Genomic DNA, 18,557 nt, shown 5'->3' with positions numbered 1-18,557 from the left:
AAGTGTATTGTTAGACCAGTTGTGACATATTCAGTTTATTTATTATTTTTAATTCCTTTGTCCATGGTTGATAGGGGGACCCCTGTACATTGTACAATCCATATAAAATGAGATAGAACTTGAACAATTTTCAAATTTCTTCGATTTAATTTTTCCCAGATCTGAGTTTCAACGTAATAAGATGATTTTTGATATATTAATGCCGTTTTATGTTTTTGTATAGGCGAGATTTTTATCAGATCAGCTTTCATCGCTGTATATAAAACAACGTTTGTCTGTCTGTCTGTTCCCTATAAACTTGAAAGCTATTGATCCGATAAATGTGAATCATAGTATATGAGTTTTTGGAGTCAGAGATGGGTTCAATACGTTCAATACTTTCAAACCGCTCCGACTTCAACTTCGAATACAAAATTAACATAAAATATGCCTTTCATCAAAATTGGTGTAATTGGCTAACGCACCATTGTACTAAAGCGGAGATTGCGGGTTCAAGTCGTATCGGTTAGCCGTTGTATCTTTTTCGAGAAGTTCATGATATTCACGGCTTTTGTTCTTCGTTGTTTTTGATCCTCAAAATCCCAACTCATACAATTTTCATCGAATCTTCTACGACAATGAACGTTTACATCATGGATAATTTATCGTATTGTTGTACAAATTTTGTGATATTTAAATGATATTTTTAAGACATCTGCCATTTTTAAAGGGCCCCCTCCCCCTTAAAAATGTCCCATATAAAATCCATATAAAATGTCTTGAAACTCATGAGTTTTCAAACTACATTTATTCAATTTTTAACACATCCAATTTAAAAAGTTACAATATTTTAAATATTTTCAAAGCATTTTCCGTTTTTGTGAAAAGGCTTTCCCATATATAATAACCCAATATGTAGTTGACTAAGCTCGAATGATTTTTACATGATAGTCATTGATAGTTGATAAACATTAAAAATTTCATGTTATAAGATGATTGATTGAATTATCAAACAAGTTTTGTTAAAATAAGATAACTCATGCATACATTTGATAGATCCCTCTCATTTTTTTTTTTCGAATAAACTTTATAGCGAATAAATTTTACCATCAACTGGGACATCATACAACACTTTTCCACTTCAATGGCTTCTAAAAATTTCAACATCTACAGATAAACATACTCCTCGTACACAAAAAGTTTTAAGGTTGATAGACGTGAAATTGACGTTGTCTGTAAAATTATCGGTTCTCCATTAAATTTTAAATTTTCAAAAACATGCGAATTAAACTCTACTAAGAAAAAGGGATGAGTTGCAAAAAAACTTTGTTATTAATAAACAATCAAATGAAAACGTTTGAAAATTTAAAATTTTTTGTGTAGTTGTGATGTCATGAACCATAAATGTTTGGTTTTGTTCTTATTAAATTTTAAACTTTTCTATCAAAAATGTTTTAAAAGAAAATGCATAAGGGTGCTGCAACATTTGAAGGTTAAAAATATTACAAAAAAATCTTCAAGCTAAAATCATTAAAACTTATGTATGGATGGATGAAAATTTGAAACTATCAAACGGGTGATACAAAACAATCATATTCCCGCAGAGTAAAAAGTTATTTAAAAGGTGAATATTTGATTTGCATTTTGAAGCATTTAAGCCATGACTGGTAACTAAATATTGGAAATATTGATGATTGATGATTTTCCGAAAAATATTTCAACACCAACAGTGTTGGCTTAGCATAAATAAAGCAATATAAATTTGAAAATTTGTACATCTATTGTTCGATTTTTTTTTAAGAGAATCAAAAACTTAAAAAAACTATCTCACGATGTGAGTAAATATGTCATGATCATTTTGTCATCATGAAATGATAACTTTATAATTTAAATAAGTATTGTGGTAAACAAATGTCGCATCTAACCCTGCTGTTGCATGATGCCCCGTTTGACGGTACTTAAAAGCAACAAGAACTATTTTCAAGTTTTGTTTCATAAAGTTTGGAACATTGTCCAGATTTAAGTCCATTATAAATTCTTTGCATTGAAAGGATTTTTTCATTGCCAAAAAGGGTTGAAGAATATTTTTATATATTTCTTGAGATATTTTTTTTCATATTTTTGCAGAGGAACACCCCACATTAAATTTACATGAAGTATTGCTCCGATCCAATCACTCTCAAGTAAATTTCTTTTAAATAAGGTTTAAACGAGATTTTACATAACAAGATGACTGTTAACATGGAGTCCATAGTTTTTTTTTATAAAAGGCTGTTAATATCTCAAAATTATTCGGTATTTTTTCATCATTTGATATTTCTAATTTTCTGAAAAAATGCTAAGAAGTTAGACCTTTCCAAAAACAGCGGGGTCTCTGAAGATCGAAATTATCAACCAAATGATCCTGATACTGAGAATTTTTTAACAAGAATTTCTAAGGCCCGAAATAGAATTTACACAAAAAATCATTTAAAAAATCGAAGAATCTAGGATCCATGTTCAATTAAATAAAATCAGAAAATCATTCTTATGTGAGAAATACCAAAAATTTCTATTTTCATACAAAATTGAAACGCGTTGCGCAAATTCAGCAATCAACCATATCATCTCAAATTTTACAGTGATGTTTAGTAACCCAAAAGATATCGAAAACACAATTGGGATCGAAAAGTCATTTTTTGCAGCGGTCTAAGGTACACACTACTATATGTGTGATTTGATGCAATTGTGACGAAAGGATTCATTTACTTGGATAAAACTTAAAAAAATTTAATCCAGTTAATTAATTTCAATTTTTTTTCGAACTCTTAAATATCAGTTCGGTTTATTTGACAAAAAAATTTTTTTGAGTAATATTGTTGATATTCTGGAAATCTAAATTTCCAGACAACGAAAGCTTATATAGTTATAACTAGTTTAGGTTTTAGGATCAATTTTACTCATTAGCAGGTTAAGCCCAGAAACAGCGTTTTATAACCACAAGAACTGGCGCTGTGATCTTGTTTTTTTTCTACCTTGAGTCAATTGGAAGAAACACAATGTTTTGATTGATGCTTATTTCCTACTGTTCCAGATTTGGTACTTGGCTATTATTTTAGACTGAACCTTCACCAAAAGTATTCAAAATATTCTATGAATACTTTTTGAAAAAGTGTACCTACAATCATATTGATATTTGATTTAATTTTTTGAAGTATTAAACGTATTATAAAGTCACAACAATTTTCTTCATAAGATGGTTATCTTAATTGGTGGAAGCGCTGACTTTCTTTTAGCAGCAAGTTCAATTTATTTTTAGGTTAACTTTCAGTAGAGTGAGTGCTTCTTTTTTGGACCTAGAACCTACTTCAGCCCTAAAATACCGAAAAATGTCAATAATTCATTTTGCTAGCATAGGATAAGATACTGCTATGCACACAACGAACTCTTTTTCTTCCTGAATCCTATCATACCGTGTTTGGGCAGACCATTTCGGGAGGGAATTAAAAAGACAACTTGCCTCGAATTCGTCGAACTTAAAAAGAGAGTTTTTATTTCAACTTCATCCATAATTACAATTCTTCCCGCGCATACGCATAACAATAGTACAACGGGAAACATAGAACTAGCAACATTCAGCAAATCATTTCCTTTCGAATTCTTTGCAAGATTGCACACAAGCTTGTTCGTCATTTGCTTCTAGAGTGACAAATATTGTTGAGATCCAACATACCGCTTTTTGCAATAAAAAGTCTTTCTGATAAAGTTTTCAACGTTTTAGAAAACATACCTCCTCAACAGTGGTAAATTAGACTGCTCAATTAGTGGGCGCGTTATAAGAAATGAGAGTGTATAGTAAAAAATCACATTTTTATTGGCCAAGCCAAAATTTAAATGGAAATTACTTTCCATGAAAAGAATATGAACCTATTTTTCCTAATATAAAAGAAAATCCATGGTAAACCCGGAAAATTTGTGAAGGGTCCGAAAATAAGACTTTCGACTTTAATCTTCCATTTTTAGACCTGACATCACAAAAACTTTGTTTCAGTACCACAAAATCAACAAGCTGCGTTTGTTGGGCGCAATCCAGATCCAGTTTTGAACATTTCTAACATTTTTTGTCAGCTTTACGCAAATAAACTACAAGTGAGTAAACACAAAAAAATTTAAGCTGATAAATTTGAAAAGGTCTGACGGGGAATAAAAGTGTTTGAGATATTCATAACAGAAATTTAAAAAAAATTGTTTTAATAGTTGAAAAGCTGTAATGTTTTTTAATGATAATATTTAATTGTAGATTACATTTGTAATTTATTGTTTTTTTTTTTTTCAATAAATCTTACTTTTTAAAAAATCCAGTTTTATAGGAATTGAGTTCTAGGTTCAATGAAAGGCATCAGTTCAGTATCAAAATAGGAACAGTAGGTTCAAAGATGGAAATTATGATTATCCATATCTTTGTGAATCTTTCAATAAGATCATAAATTATGAATAAATTTCCTGAAAGATATAATCCTCCCGTCCATTTAGGGCCACGTAGGGCAAAGTAGGGCAACTGGCTCTATATCAGTTCAGTGTTGATAAATAAGTTGGAAATGATCAAAATGCATTCTTATTCCGACTTCCTGCCTGGATGAGTTTGTGGTTAGAGTTACAACAATCAACTCGTGAAATTACATTTAATTTCATCAAGAAAACTTCAATGATGATTGTGTTCTTTTATATTTTTGTGGTATCCATTGGATGAACAATATTCCACAAACGAAAAATATCCTGGATGTCAGTTTAACTCTTAAATTCTTTTACAACTTCCACTGCACGTGACATCATACGCGCCTAAATTTTCTTTCAGCAGCGCTGTAGAAAACCTTCAATATGGTATAGTTTCCTGCCAAAATCAAAAAGTAAATAAACTTTGACTGACAGTTGTGACCACTTCACAAGAATGTATTGGTTCTGAGGCCCCAACTAACTAAAGGGAACATCCTACATAGCTACTAGAAAGTCCTTTCTGTCAGTTTACCGTGAGCCAGCAAATTTCCTGCTCAAGCCTCCAAAAGCGATAGACGGAAAAAGGCTCCAATTTTCCGCAGCCTTCCCACACACTCATACACACTTGCCCAAGCATACATATCGTCTGTGCGCGTATGGTTGTGTTGGTGGTTTCATGGGAAAAAGGCTCCTTCACTGGAACTGTCATTCTTGCAGCCAGCAGCAGCGCGACAGCAACAGCAAAACCCCAAAGAGGACAGAAGTGGAATCCTTTTTTCGTCGGACTAAAGTCGAGCCTTGTGTAATCGTTACACAACTAGCGAATCGGAAGCTCCAGATTCCAGGATCCTTTTTCGTGCGATTTTCCCGGTTGTCCTTCCGGTTTGTGTCCCTTCGAAAGTTTGGTGTAATCACTGTGGTTCGTTTCCGGTCGAAAAAATCCGTCGTCGCGTTTCCTTCCGGGAGTGCATCGATTGAAAGTGTACCGTGCGTGTGTCCCACTCGAGATAAGCAGTGAAAAATTGTATCTGGCCCCCTTTCGACTCGTGTTCTAGATTTGCAAAAAGGTAAATACTTAGAAAAATGGAACCCTTTTCGAGTAGACAACTCGGTTCGATGTCGTCATTGCAGTTTACGATGGTTGGCAAAATGGTTACTGGCTTTGGTAGGATTTTCTATTTGTCTAGGCCTTTGAGCTCGATTTTTTCTGAAGTGTCTAGCACTTCAGCATCTGTGCAGCCAGGCATTGTGTAATAGCTCGCTAGAAGAAGCCTAGAATGTAGCGCTGCTTTTGCTTCGCGGAAACCGCATCGATTTTCCAAATTACACTTGATGGCAAATAACCATGATGGAAGATTAACGCAGACCCACTTCATTGGCTGCAGCCCGATTGTGCATCCGCTAAACTAGGTTAGGCAATTTTAACCCATTCCAGTGGTAGCTAATAAAAAAAATCGCTCAAAGTCACAAAGAAGGTTACATAAGAGTGCGGGGTCCAGCGAGTCATTTGTAGGACTCGTACAAACCATCCACCCACACATATAAAGCATCTAAATACAAGTTGTACAGAGAAAAAAAATTAATAAAAACAGCTTGCTTTGGTAGCAGATACTTTTGCAGAGTTCATTCTGAGTCAGCCAGCACCAGTTGGTATAATTTTCTAGCCATCCTGCAGTAGAAAGGAAGTGGAAGGGAAGGACAAACACGTGAAAACCGTCGGACGAGAGCGGGGAGCAATTTTCCCAAACATTGGAAAAATCGAAACACCAACACTACAACACGCGCGAGCAGCAGGTTGACAGTCGTCTTGCCGAGATGGCAGGGTTGCCGTTTGTGGAGCAATTTTTACTTCTAAAGAAAAAACGATAAAAGGGGGATTTTCCATGTTTTGTTTTTTTGAAACTCATTCCAGTTTCACTCCTGCATGTTTTATTGATTATTTTTAAGCTAACCAATTTGTATTTCTTCCGGTGAAAGCTTTTTAAGCAAAAATACATTTTTTTTGTTTCGATTATAGTCGTTTTACCATTTTTATGATATTCGTCTCAGAAATTTTCATCATCTCTCTTGTTTCCCAACCAATTTTTAAAAATTTAAATTTTTGGAAACCTCGTAATTTATCTTCAATATGTTTCTCACATATTATTCACCTAAAACCTGGACCTCTCCTGGACTCATGTGTGTGTGGGAAGGGTTGAATACCCTGAAATATCCCTTCTCTCAGATGGTCCCTGTTCAAAAGTTGATAATAAATAGCACCAAAATAAAAAGCAGATAAAAAAAGGCAATGATGGACGTACATGGGAATACATTCACAGAAAACCAGCAAACTAAAAAACCGACCAAACATGAGGAGACTGTACAAAATATCTTACAAGATAATCCAGCCCAAGATCCCATGTACGGGGGAAAGTGGAGGGCCATCATCATCATCATCATCACATACAACATTAAAAAGTTAATGTAATCACGCCACTAGAATCGGTTTGAAATTGACTTTCTGTTAAATATCGATTTATTGCGAAAATCCAATCCAGTGCAAAGTTAAATTTAAGTGTAGGAAAATCTGAGAAATTTCAAATTGACCAAAAGATCAAAAACGTCTAACTTTAAAAATTCGTCAAAAATTCTGTTTTTTTTATTATTTAGAAAATCTATAAATGCAAAAATGTGCCAAATTACGTCAACTATCCCATCCTCTTTTCAAAATTTATCTGGTGCGACTTAAAAAATCTGACAGCTCGTTGATTGAAAAGTACGGTTTTACACCACTCTTTTACATTTTTTGTGGTCTTGGTCTTAAAAAGATTCAAAACAATATATTCGTATATGCAACGTATAGCTTCTAGCTTCAGATTTCTCGGACTCTAAGTTAAATTTGATTTGGGCAGTCCGTAGCGGAAAACTTATGTGTTGTAGAGGAATAATTTCTGAGAAACATATTTGAGTTACATCACTAGGTTTCCAAAACTGTAAAAATCAATTGAGAAACTAGAGAGATATAGCGGTTTTAAGTGAGGAGTGTTAAATTGACACTTAAGGTCGGATTAGGGAGTTTGTTTCCTAAGCTTTCAGGGTGTGTTCATAAAAAAGAAGTGATGTAAAATTAAAAATTTCAAGAATTCGTTGGATCCAATGAATTTATTTTTATTTGGTTGCATCCGAACAAAGTCACAGGCTGCCAAACTTCCAATAGTGTTTGGCTCAAAAACGGATTAGGGTTAATTAAAATAACAACTTTGTATGAAGACGTTCGAATATGTTCGACGTCTTTATATAGAAGAGTACAAACTACGAATTCACATCGTGATTTTAAAATTGACGATGATTCATTAGTAAGATAACAGTGCTAAATAATTGATTTTCAAATCAACAGCTTCGTTTTTTAAAGAAAATTTAACAAAATAAAACAAAAAGATTTGTCTTCATGTTTTTTAAAGCTTTCTACGAGGATAATTATTATCTCAGATTTTTATTGCGATATATCACCTAAAAAGAAAATAAAACTTCATAACGCCATTTCTTTAGAGGGTAGATTGATTCTTCAAATAGATAAAAGCATTTAAAATTCGGCAAATTCAACCTTCTTAACGCATACTTCCAAGACACCTCCGCTCATGGTAGCCAAAATTATAAAAAAATCTATTTATTTACAGATTTTAGAGCAATCTGTACAACCCTTTGAAATTTCGGTCTTATTTTAAATATTTTTTTTTAATATAAAAGTACTTTAATCACAATTTTTCATGTCATTATTTATCTCGACTTTGGTGATTTTTTTTTTCAAATGTTATGATATCGTCTATGAAAGGAAATCATTTTAATTATTTTCTAGTGACCCATTATGTTTCAATTTGATATAAAATTCTTCAAAATTGCATCACAGATAACTGTCTAACTCATTGGGCCAAGTCACAAAAATACCAGGCTTTGCTATCTTGAAAATATAGAGTATCCCTTATGGGTTAACCGCCATTTTGTCTTTACTTTACAAGTTTGTTTATGCATGGACCGATTTCAAACGATTTTTTTTGTTACTTTACGTCTTAGACAAAAAAAAAATCTTTTTTAATGGTTTTATATTGATGGATTTTTTCCAAATTGGCTAGTACTTTAAGTTTCCGGCATACTTTTGGACGAAAATGATGACCTTGCAGAAGATCAGAAAAATCCTTCAATAATATCCCAAGCAACCAAAAGTCCCATATCTACTTAAACGCCTGCCTTCAAAGTTTGAGAGGGAAATTGGGAAAAGGGAAAGGGAAAAGGGAAAAGGGAATTGTTACCGATGTTTTTCGAATGCGAACATGATAGTTGCGAAATTTGTCTCAAATAGCCATGTTTGTGACATGTCAAACGCACCACTTTGAACTTGAAGTTCCAAAATATTCCTCAAATAGCCTTTTTTGAAAAATGTCCGTCATTTCATGATTATGAAATGTGGACGAACATCACAAAAGGGCATATAATCAATAAATCATTTTTTTTGTAGCTCAGAACAACTTGAAGCTAACTCGCGAAGGATTGTTTTTGAGAAGAAAATATTTTTTTCACTATAGAAAATTTCGTCCAACTGTATTTACTTACCATGAATTGACAACCCAGCAAACATTTATGAAGGTATAAAGCAGGAACAACAGAATTATTCAAACAAATAAACCAGATGAAAAGATTGTATTAAACTTACTAAAATAGCATATAGCTACAAAAGTGGAGGCGATATATCTACAATGACAAGATTCCAACGATTCGATTTTCCCACAAAAAGCAATATAAAAGAAAATAAAATATCCCCGACCGAGACTTGAACTCCAGTCCTCCGAGTTCGCTGCCCGATATCCTACCACGATGCCAACTCATCAGTTGATATGATACACGCTATAGCTCTATAGGTGAGATTTTCTTTTTATGAATCGGTCAAAGGAAGAGACATGAGAGAGTGTCAATTGAAGGACCGCCCATTTATCGTAAATCAGTTCACTCAAATCGTTAATGTTGAATTAGCATATTCTCAACTTTTTGGAGACATTTTTACGAATTGACTAAACTGCTATCCGATTCAACTATTTTTGAGCAAAGCTTGTCGTAAATGAATGATGGAAATTCACTCAATACCAACTTGTTTACGACGGTTATCGAAAATGTGTTACTAATCGATTTGGATTATCATTTCTATTACGATTTCATGTTAGCTGGGAACACAAGGAAAGTCAGTTGAAGCAATTCATGAATGAAACATCTAAACAGACTCAAACATGTGTATAATTTTATTCGTAAAACTTATAAACATAGAAATTCATTTTTTTAAACCGATATTATTTGAACGGATGTTTGATTCATATGGAGTTTCGTAATGTTGTTGAGTAATGATTAACATGCGCATTCGCTGCTGGCCGCTGGCTGCCCTTTCAGGTATTCTAGGAAAGCTTATCACCCTCTTTGAATTTCAGATGCCGTGTTTGGCTATCATCTTGAAGGGCTGCGGTTCAAATCTAGTTTCAGGACTACTTTTTTTCATTAGGTTGTTTGGTTACTCAAGTAAGCAAATAAAACAAATGTGAAGCAGAACTGGCGTGCGTGCCGGCATGTATCGATCGAACAAAGTCAAAACCCAAGCAATTAAGTAAGATGTATTGAGGTGTGTAGAGGAATGAAGATGGATGAAGATGGACCAAAGTAAGAGAGGAGAGGAGAGATTTTTTTGTGAGAATAAATGAGAATAATTGTGAGCTGAACAGAAGACCGTTCAAATCTGTCATGGAACTTCAAAGTTTCAATAAGAACTTAAATTTTGGGCTGAATAGAACGAACTTCAGCACATTGATTATGCTGAGTAAGTTTTTTACCTGTTTAGCGACATTTTTTGGTTGCTTGGGATACAAAACAAATCTTTGATCTTCGTTGTTTCATTCAGACCACATCAACCAAGTTTAAAATGATCAGTTTACATTCTTAGTTGGTCATTTTACTTGAATTAAACGATGATTTATCGCATTGTTTCTTATTTTTTTTAAATCATAGTATTTTCTTCATACGCGAAATGAGAGCATAACGAGCACCCGGGGCGAACTATGCACCCCTCTTTTACAATAAAAATTCGTTTTTTCTAAAAAAAAATCCCGAGGAACAGGTTTATGCTTCCTGGAAATTCCTGTAGTATTTATTTTTCAGTAATAAAGAAATATTCTTATTATCTTTACAGGAAGATAAAAAAAATTGTTTTAAAAAATATAAAAGTTTTTGAGCACCGGAAAATAAGCTCCAAATATCGTTATATCACCATTAATGTACGTTTTGTTTCATGATGTACAAATTGTTTTTATTTTTTTCTTTAATCCATTTTAAAATTGCTTATTTACTCCTGGGGGTTGTTTCATGGGAGGATACGGAGGGCGTATTTAATAAATCTGGACTGAACGGCTGCAATTCTCTTGGACCAGTACGAGCTATGTGGGCTCCAGACTAACGATGCAGTTTCTAAAATTGATCTCACTAGAGAAAAGTATAGAGGTCGAAGACAGTAGCAGTCTTGAAATTCTTTCAAGACCCTTGTCATAAATCCTAGGTTTCTGTTTGCTTTCAAGATTATGTAAAAGTAATGGTTGCCAAAATAAGGTGAATTGTCGAGTATAACACCTTAATCCTTGAATTTCGAGACTCTTTCTATGGGCGTACCGCAGTTGTTATACTTCCAAGAGATATGATTGACTCTTCTACTAAAAGAGATGATGACGGTGCATTACTCGACGGTTACACGACTCGACACTAGCTTTTATTATGACACCAGATATTAAAAAGGTCGATAATATTCTGCAGAAGTAAAAAGTCCGATTCTTTTCCGATGGGGGCGAAGATTTTAAGGTCATCAGCGTAGGCTTATCTGGATGCGATGGGTAGAGTAATCAGCACGTCGTTGAAGAATATCGAGAATATTTAGTAGAGGGCCAAGATTGCTGCCTTGGGGCACGCCGTATGCGTAATAAGTACCTTGAATATAGAGCTCAGTTAAACCTCCTACATTCACTACTAGCATTAGTAAACGCAGATTTTGTGTATTGTGTATTTTGTGTAGTTACAGTTTTGGGAATAATTTTTAAAGCTGATGCTTGCCTGTGTTTCAGCTTGCGAAGATGCCTTTTGGACCATGGTGGTTTTCTTGGAAATGTTATTTTTTAGAAACCACTTATTCCAAAAAAAAGTGTTCAAGGTACTCGTGAAATATAAAACAGCATCGCCAACTGAGTGATCCTGGTAGATTGGTATCCAGTTGAAGTTAATCAGCGCTGCATTCAGCTGAGCGAAGTTAGTCCTTTTGAAAATAAGTATACTAGATGGCTGGCTATCATGAAAGTCTGATATAGAGATGTTTTTGATAGCCATGACAGTGGCAGGGTGGTGCGAATCTTAGGATACTAGCGATTTAATTGCATTTCCAATAGAACATTATTGAGCAAGCGCTTCTTAATTTACCAAAAGAAGATCTAGAATTCGGTCGTTGACGTTACTGACAGTATTAATCTGATTGAGGTTCAGAAATGAAAGATCATCAATCAGCAATGAGCTGGCTGCGTTAAACGAAGATGATCAGGGTAGGTATAAGTTTCAATTGTTGACTCGAGGCAAACAGAGTACCATTGATCGGGGCACGATGAGCATTTTCTGTCGTAGAATCTAGCAGCGAATTCAACTCTATGCAATCAACTGAATTATAGAGCTACAGCTTGACAAATTTCATCTGACTTTGGCCTAGTGGTATGATGTCGGGGAGGTTATTAGTGAACTGGAGCTGGATTCCTTGTCGAGGCGCAGTACTCTTTTCAGCACATTTTAGGCTCCGATCGGCATTGAATTTTTGCAACCTCTTCTGTGGGTAGAGTATGTAAAAAAAATTTAAACTGAATAAAAAAAACACCAATATAACATTTTTGAATCAAACTGCACTCACAACTAATACTTAAAATGCAAGAAGATATTCAACTTTTTTCTGTTTCAGTACGAACACATGTTCTATGATAACTGATAATCTATCGTGAAAAAAGCCGAGGAATGAATTTAATTTAAGGGCCATTTTTTGTTTATATCTGATGTTAAAGATGGTAAAAATTTGACTGGGATGCTACATTTTGAAAAAATCTATGTTTTCCGGCCATACGCAACTTTTTCCTCTTATTCCAAGATAAATATGTACATATTTTTCACAATTTCTCATTACCCAAAAGAAAAATAAATTTAAATATTGTTTAAACATCAAGTTTATTATAAAGTTTATTGTTTAAACATTAGGTCGCAGCCCGTGGCGTAGAGGAGTGCCTTCAAGTCTTCTAAGCCAGCGGGTATGAGATCGAATCCCGGTCACGGCATACATAGTACACTTTGTGTGGGATGGTGGTTTTAGCATTTGTAAGATGCTCCATCATATCCTCGAAAGATGTACGCTTAAAGTTAAGAAAAAGGAATCTCTTCGAAGAAACATGAAGTTTCATTAAGATCCTGTATGTGTTTGTGTTCGTTTTTAAAGTCTATGCAAAGCCGATGTAAAGTCTATGTAAACCCACGATAGGGTCCAATGCTCAAGTGATCCGTCGTTTTTCCGCTGTTTTTTTTTTCCAAAACTATGCTGAATGTGAGGATTGTCTCAATTAGACAATTTGTCGTCCAGCGTTAGCTAGTAATTGATATTCAGAATAAAGTACATCAACTCATCTTTGTAGTTCAAATTGCGAACTAAAAGTCGCTGTGAACAATCTGTATTTTCGAAATCATATTTGTTCGACATATATTGCCAAAACCATAATTTAATTTTACAATCTGCATAGTAAGTTTGAATAAATAAAGCACAGTTTCGTTAAAATAGCTTGACGTCCCAACTCACCTGGGTCACGGTGTACCTCAAATAATTGATTCGATCAATTATGAAGTATATGAAAACAAACCTACAACAGGCAGCCAGATGGCATCACTGAAAACATACAACTGGTCTCTTCTGCCACTGGAAGCCCATGCAGCAAAATTTATGTTGCTGAAAATCTTGACAGGAACCGGAAAACCTCTGCACCAATACCACGAAACCTCTGCTTCAGAACACCGATGCTTACATTCGCCCTGAAGTTGTGGCAGTGTTATGCTACACCATTTGAATTTTCCCTCCCAAAGTGGGTGTCTCGAAAGGAGAAGAGACAGGGAAAAATTGGAACAATGCTCTATGTTTTGGGTTGAATTTCATTCCTCCTCCTCACCTTTTCAGTTTTGTAATGCTTTTTCCACCCCCCATTCCATGATGACGGAAGTTGAAACTTTGTGTTGTCTCCCTTCAAAGCGAAATGCAGCATGATTGTATGCTGTTTTTAGTGTAGGACGCCTCTTGCATGATTATGCAAAGACCGACTGGAACGACGGACGTCAGAATGAAAAAAGTCCTCGACACTAATAATAACATCGTAGGCAACATAAATCGATTGAAGTTTGGCGTTTTTCCGTTGTCGCCGTCGTCCATCGTCCTCCGTCATTCGAACTGCCATTTGGGGATCGAAATATGAACGAATAATGCTTATAGGCTAGTGAAACGAAGTTAGAAGAAGGTGTCAATCGAATGTGGCCGGGTGAAGAAGGTGCTAATAAATATCGCTGCTTGGGAAGATGTTAATTGAGTGCTGTTTCGTGTGAGCTTTCGTTTGTATTAGAAATAACCATTTTACTAATGAAATGCTGCTGCCGAAGGTTTTCGCCGTTTGGGACGATGTTAACTGGTAGGCCAACGTGTTTTTCTTTGCGAGAAAGTTTATCTTTCGCGTTTGTTTGTTATGTAACCACGATTTTCAGAACCGATGATGATAGAAAAAGTAGTTCAGATTTTGCGGTTTTCAATGAAAAATTTGAAACAAGTCCAGTCCGGCCCAGATGCCCGGATTATTTGGAAACTGCCTGGATTTTCCCATTATTTCGCCAACCATGGCCTAGAGGAAAGCGTTGAAGTCTTCTAAGTCAGAGGTCATGAGACCGAGTCTCGCTCACGGTATAGAATTTTATCTATGGGTTGGCCATCATTTCCTTGAAAGATGGTGTAAAGTAGAAATTGGATCTTTTCAAAAATCTCTTTGGACCAAAACCAATTTTGTAGAGTGACACGATTCATATTTCAAAAGATTGTTTTGAACGTTCAAAACAAGAAATCGCGAAAAAAAGGTTAAAAAGAACCGTTTAAAAATCTGATCGATGATTGTGGTCAAGTTGGATTGTAAATCAATCATTTCCAACCTTTTTGACCATTTAATAGATCATTTTTTTTGTTTCGATTATAGTTGTTCATCCATCTTTTAAGCTTTTGCGACTTTATATCAACGTTGCAATTTGCGAAAAATAATTTAATCCTTTAATGCATGACTTTTTTTAAATGAGGATTGCAGTTATTGATTCAGTGAACTAAAAACATTTAATTTCGAATAGCAAAACTCAACGGGTTTGAAGTCGTTATTTTGAGTATTTTAAAAGTTACGACCCATCAAAGATGAAAAATAATTTTTGAAATTCTGAGTTTATTTCCATACGGTTTTGTTAATTTCTATTAACAAGTGTGAAAGTTTTTCAAGAACTGTATGTAGTAAAATTTGAGAGCCGGATTAAGATTTCAAGGTTTTTTGCTTTAAATCTGAGTCGAGATTATTACACTTGAATAATTTACGTCGTTCGTTAAAAGTTGATTAGGAATTATAAACTTTGAGCTTAGCGAAGAACATTTCGCTTGGCTTTTTGGAACCTCATGGAGGGGGAAAACACCAGATCTTTACGTGTCATGCATTCTGAAGTCATTTGGCATCTAAACTTAAAGTTATTTTTTTTTTTGGTCTCCTCTTACGAATTTTGGAAATTTTTAAGTCAATTTTTGAAAAAAATTCTTTTCAATAAGTTATCAGATTTTTACGTTTTCTACAATTTTCAGTCATTTGACATAATAATTGATAATTCAATTTTGGCGATTTCCTTCGGCCCCCTCTTTGGTGGTTTTCGAAGGTAAAAAAAATCGAAAATTTGTGCGCTTTGAGGAACCTCTAAATCAAGCCCGATTGACCTCAAATTTGTCAAAGTTGAGTTTTTTGGACCTATCTACAAATTTTATATGGTCGGTTTGAAAAATTCGACATGATCCATTTGGCTGGCACCCTAATTTGCACCCTTTTAACAAGAAAATCAAAATGAATGTGATAAACTCATGTGAAGAATATTGCCAGCCGAAATCGAACTCAAATCTTGTGACCCTTATTATCCTACAACATCAAACCATCTTGCTTGTTCTAGGGAATCTAAAATTTTAGCTTTGAATAAAACATATTGGATTGTTGACAGCTTCAAACTAATCAGACAGATCACACATTTCAATTACCCACCCTCTCGAGCGCATCAATAGCGATAATTATATGACAAACATCACCCGGAGTGTGACGTGTCATGTCCAGCCTCGTCACAGGACGGGTCCCGACAAACGTTATGCAATACTCCCCAAAAGAGAATGACAAGTTGGTTCCGAAGCAACAAACAGCATTTGTCATCGAGACTGTCCTGTCAGGAATCTCGAAGTCCGAAATACCAGCAGCAAGCGGCAGCAGCTAATAATGAAAGAAGAACCTTCCATTCTGATGGTGCTGCCCTAAAGACATGGGTCATGATGGGTCATATTTATCTAACCTTCTGGCACTGGACGTTGACCAAAAGGATTTCCCCCCATTCTATGTCCTGGTCAGCATATGTATTTATATGGTTAGTGGATCGGTTTTCCTCTACTGTCGTCCGGGTTCGGGAGAAAAATATCTATATGACACCTCATGGTGGTCCGGAACGTTTTTCCCACACGGGGCTGTCGAATGACGTGGGCGTCCGCCGAGGAAAACTTTGCCTCAATAGTTGGTTGATATGTAAGCAAGCATGCATAGGGCGGAATGGGTTCTGGATGTAAATATTCACTTTATCAACGTCATTCCGGGCCTCCGAACATTAGCAAATAAAATAAAGTATAATTTTCGTATTCACCGGGTCTCGCTAGAGACTCCCGGAACATCCTTTTGGAGAAATGGCGAAAGTGTTTCTGCATCGGACAGAATCGCCATCAATTTCATCCGCAGAACCAACCAGCGCCATCGTTTGTTCTTTCTGGGGTTGACTGACGACGAACGATGATGGTGACAATGATGAGATGGTCCTACCCTTTACGGTGATGTTGACGGTTGTAATTTGGGATGCGGTTTGGTAAAATTTAATTATCTACTAAGTAGGTCTCTACGGTTTCTTTTTTTTCTGTTAGAAAGATGACTCTCTTTGATGACACGGTATAAAGTGGTTCGGGTTGAAGGCATTAATTTGAACTTAGGATGAAAACATTGAATTCCACATTTTGATTCTTAAAAATATCATTCCTGTTGAATTGTAACATTTAACGAAACCTTATATTACATCTCAACTCATTTACATAAAAGAAATTTTTTGGGGTATCAAATAAAACATACTACTATTTGTAAGGGAAACTGATGATATAATCGTATTTTTTCTCGTCATATCATGTATAAAGGTCAGGTTACAATAGTGATTGATATATTGGATTATCCATTCGTCATATTAATATCACTTCCCTAATGATTTCTTATCTGTTCAACTGGCAACAATTCCAGTGAACATTACGAATTCACTCTTCGCCGATTCTAGAACAATAGCGAATTGACGTTCTCTCTCACTGGCGACTCTCTATTAGCGGTTCATTAGTCCACAGTCATCGGTGCGGTGTAAACATCGGTCGTCGCGAGTGCAGTTCAACACAATTTAACGTTGAAAAAAAGAGAAGTGTCGAGCCAGCTAGGCATAAAGTTAATGTGACAATACGAGCTAAAAATTAACCTACCATGCATTGCTCCAACAAGTTCCGTTAGACCATTTTTTTTTTCTTCTTTCAATCATCTGAGCTAAAAATTGTGTTCCTCAATATCCTCAATAAATCACGAATTAATCATAAATACATCATAAGACTACCGGAAAAAGTGGAAAAGATGAATCCCATCCTCTTGTTTTCATTGTATCTTTTGAAAAATTTAGTAACTCGCCCTATTTGACAGTTTCTGTCAGCTTGTTATTCCAAATTCCTATGCTTTTAAAACTAGGACGGTGCGTCATTCTGTTAATAAACAAGAAGCATTGTTCTGTCTGATCGGAAAAATATGGATTTTTTTAAGAACGTTAAAGGAGACTTCCTTCACCTTCGTTCAGGAGACCTTAACCTTTGTCAAAAGTCCAGTAAAATCGATAAATAGGAAGTCCATAGTTTTTTTTTCTTCTACATTACTTCTCATCCCGGATCGAAAAAACCGGTCGGAATTCGGTTCGTTCAATCAATTCAATTCAGTGCCCTGGTGACACAAAATTCCTGATGACGATACATTTTGACCAGTGAGCTGTCAAAACAATCGGTTCGTTTCCACGCCAAAATTGATCCGTTTTCCAATCAAAATTGATCCGTTTTCACACAAGAAACTGGTTAGTTTTTTGATCAAATTTGGTCTGTTTCTAGAAAAAAAATTTTTTTCAGGCCAATGTCCATAAGGATTTCAAAAGAGTTTTTAGTGAAAAACTTTATTTTAAATCTTGAAGATCATTTTATTTCTTCAAAGCAAAACATTGGTCTACTCTTTCATCACTTCCAAATATACTCCATCCAAAGCAGCTGATCGGTGGGGGAACAGTTTTCTGTCATGTCTGATGAATTGCTTTTGCTTGAAAGTTAGAGGAAAAATCATAACTAAAATGATAACAGAATATTAACAATTGACTTAGTCGTGTAGGTTTTTGGTAACGCATTTTATCTAAAAAAAATGTACCTTTCAAATCAAGTTCTACTGTTCATAAGTTATTAATTGCCCGAATGTCCAGAAATGGAAGATCTAATTATTACAGAAAAGTTCATACGATCCATTTGGCACGATTTTATAGTACATTTGATCCTTGTTAGAAATTTTAACTACGAGATATGGCTGCGAGGCCAAGTTTTTCTCATCGCACTCAAGATTTCTCAAAACAAAACTTGGGCGCTTTTCGCCACTGTTATTTGTGGTGACCCATAAAGAAATTTC

The 18,557-nt window shown here is 35.0% G+C and overlaps 1 protein-coding gene across 10 annotated transcripts in view; it reads left to right on the top strand.

Moving 5' to 3' along the window:
- The window catches only part of LOC129748107 (protein NDRG3), a 214,119-nt gene that overhangs the window by 24,523 nt on the left and 171,039 nt on the right, over window positions 1-18,557 (top strand). The window contains exon 1 of one of the 10 annotated variants that reach the window (XM_055742585.1): window positions 5,182-5,519. The exons of 8 other annotated variants lie outside the window; for them this stretch is intronic. The gene's annotated coding sequence lies outside the window, so the exon portion shown is untranslated. Of the gene's footprint in view, window positions 1-5,181; window positions 5,520-18,557 lie in introns of those variants that run through there. One more of the 10 variants, XM_055742594.1, reaches the window with a different exon arrangement.

The sequence above is a fragment of the Uranotaenia lowii genome, chromosome 2, assembly GCF_029784155.1.
Source record: "Uranotaenia lowii strain MFRU-FL chromosome 2, ASM2978415v1, whole genome shotgun sequence".
In the NCBI taxonomy this organism is placed as follows: Eukaryota; Metazoa; Arthropoda; class Insecta; order Diptera; family Culicidae; genus Uranotaenia; species Uranotaenia lowii.
This window is presented reverse-complemented; position numbering and strand designations above follow the sequence as displayed.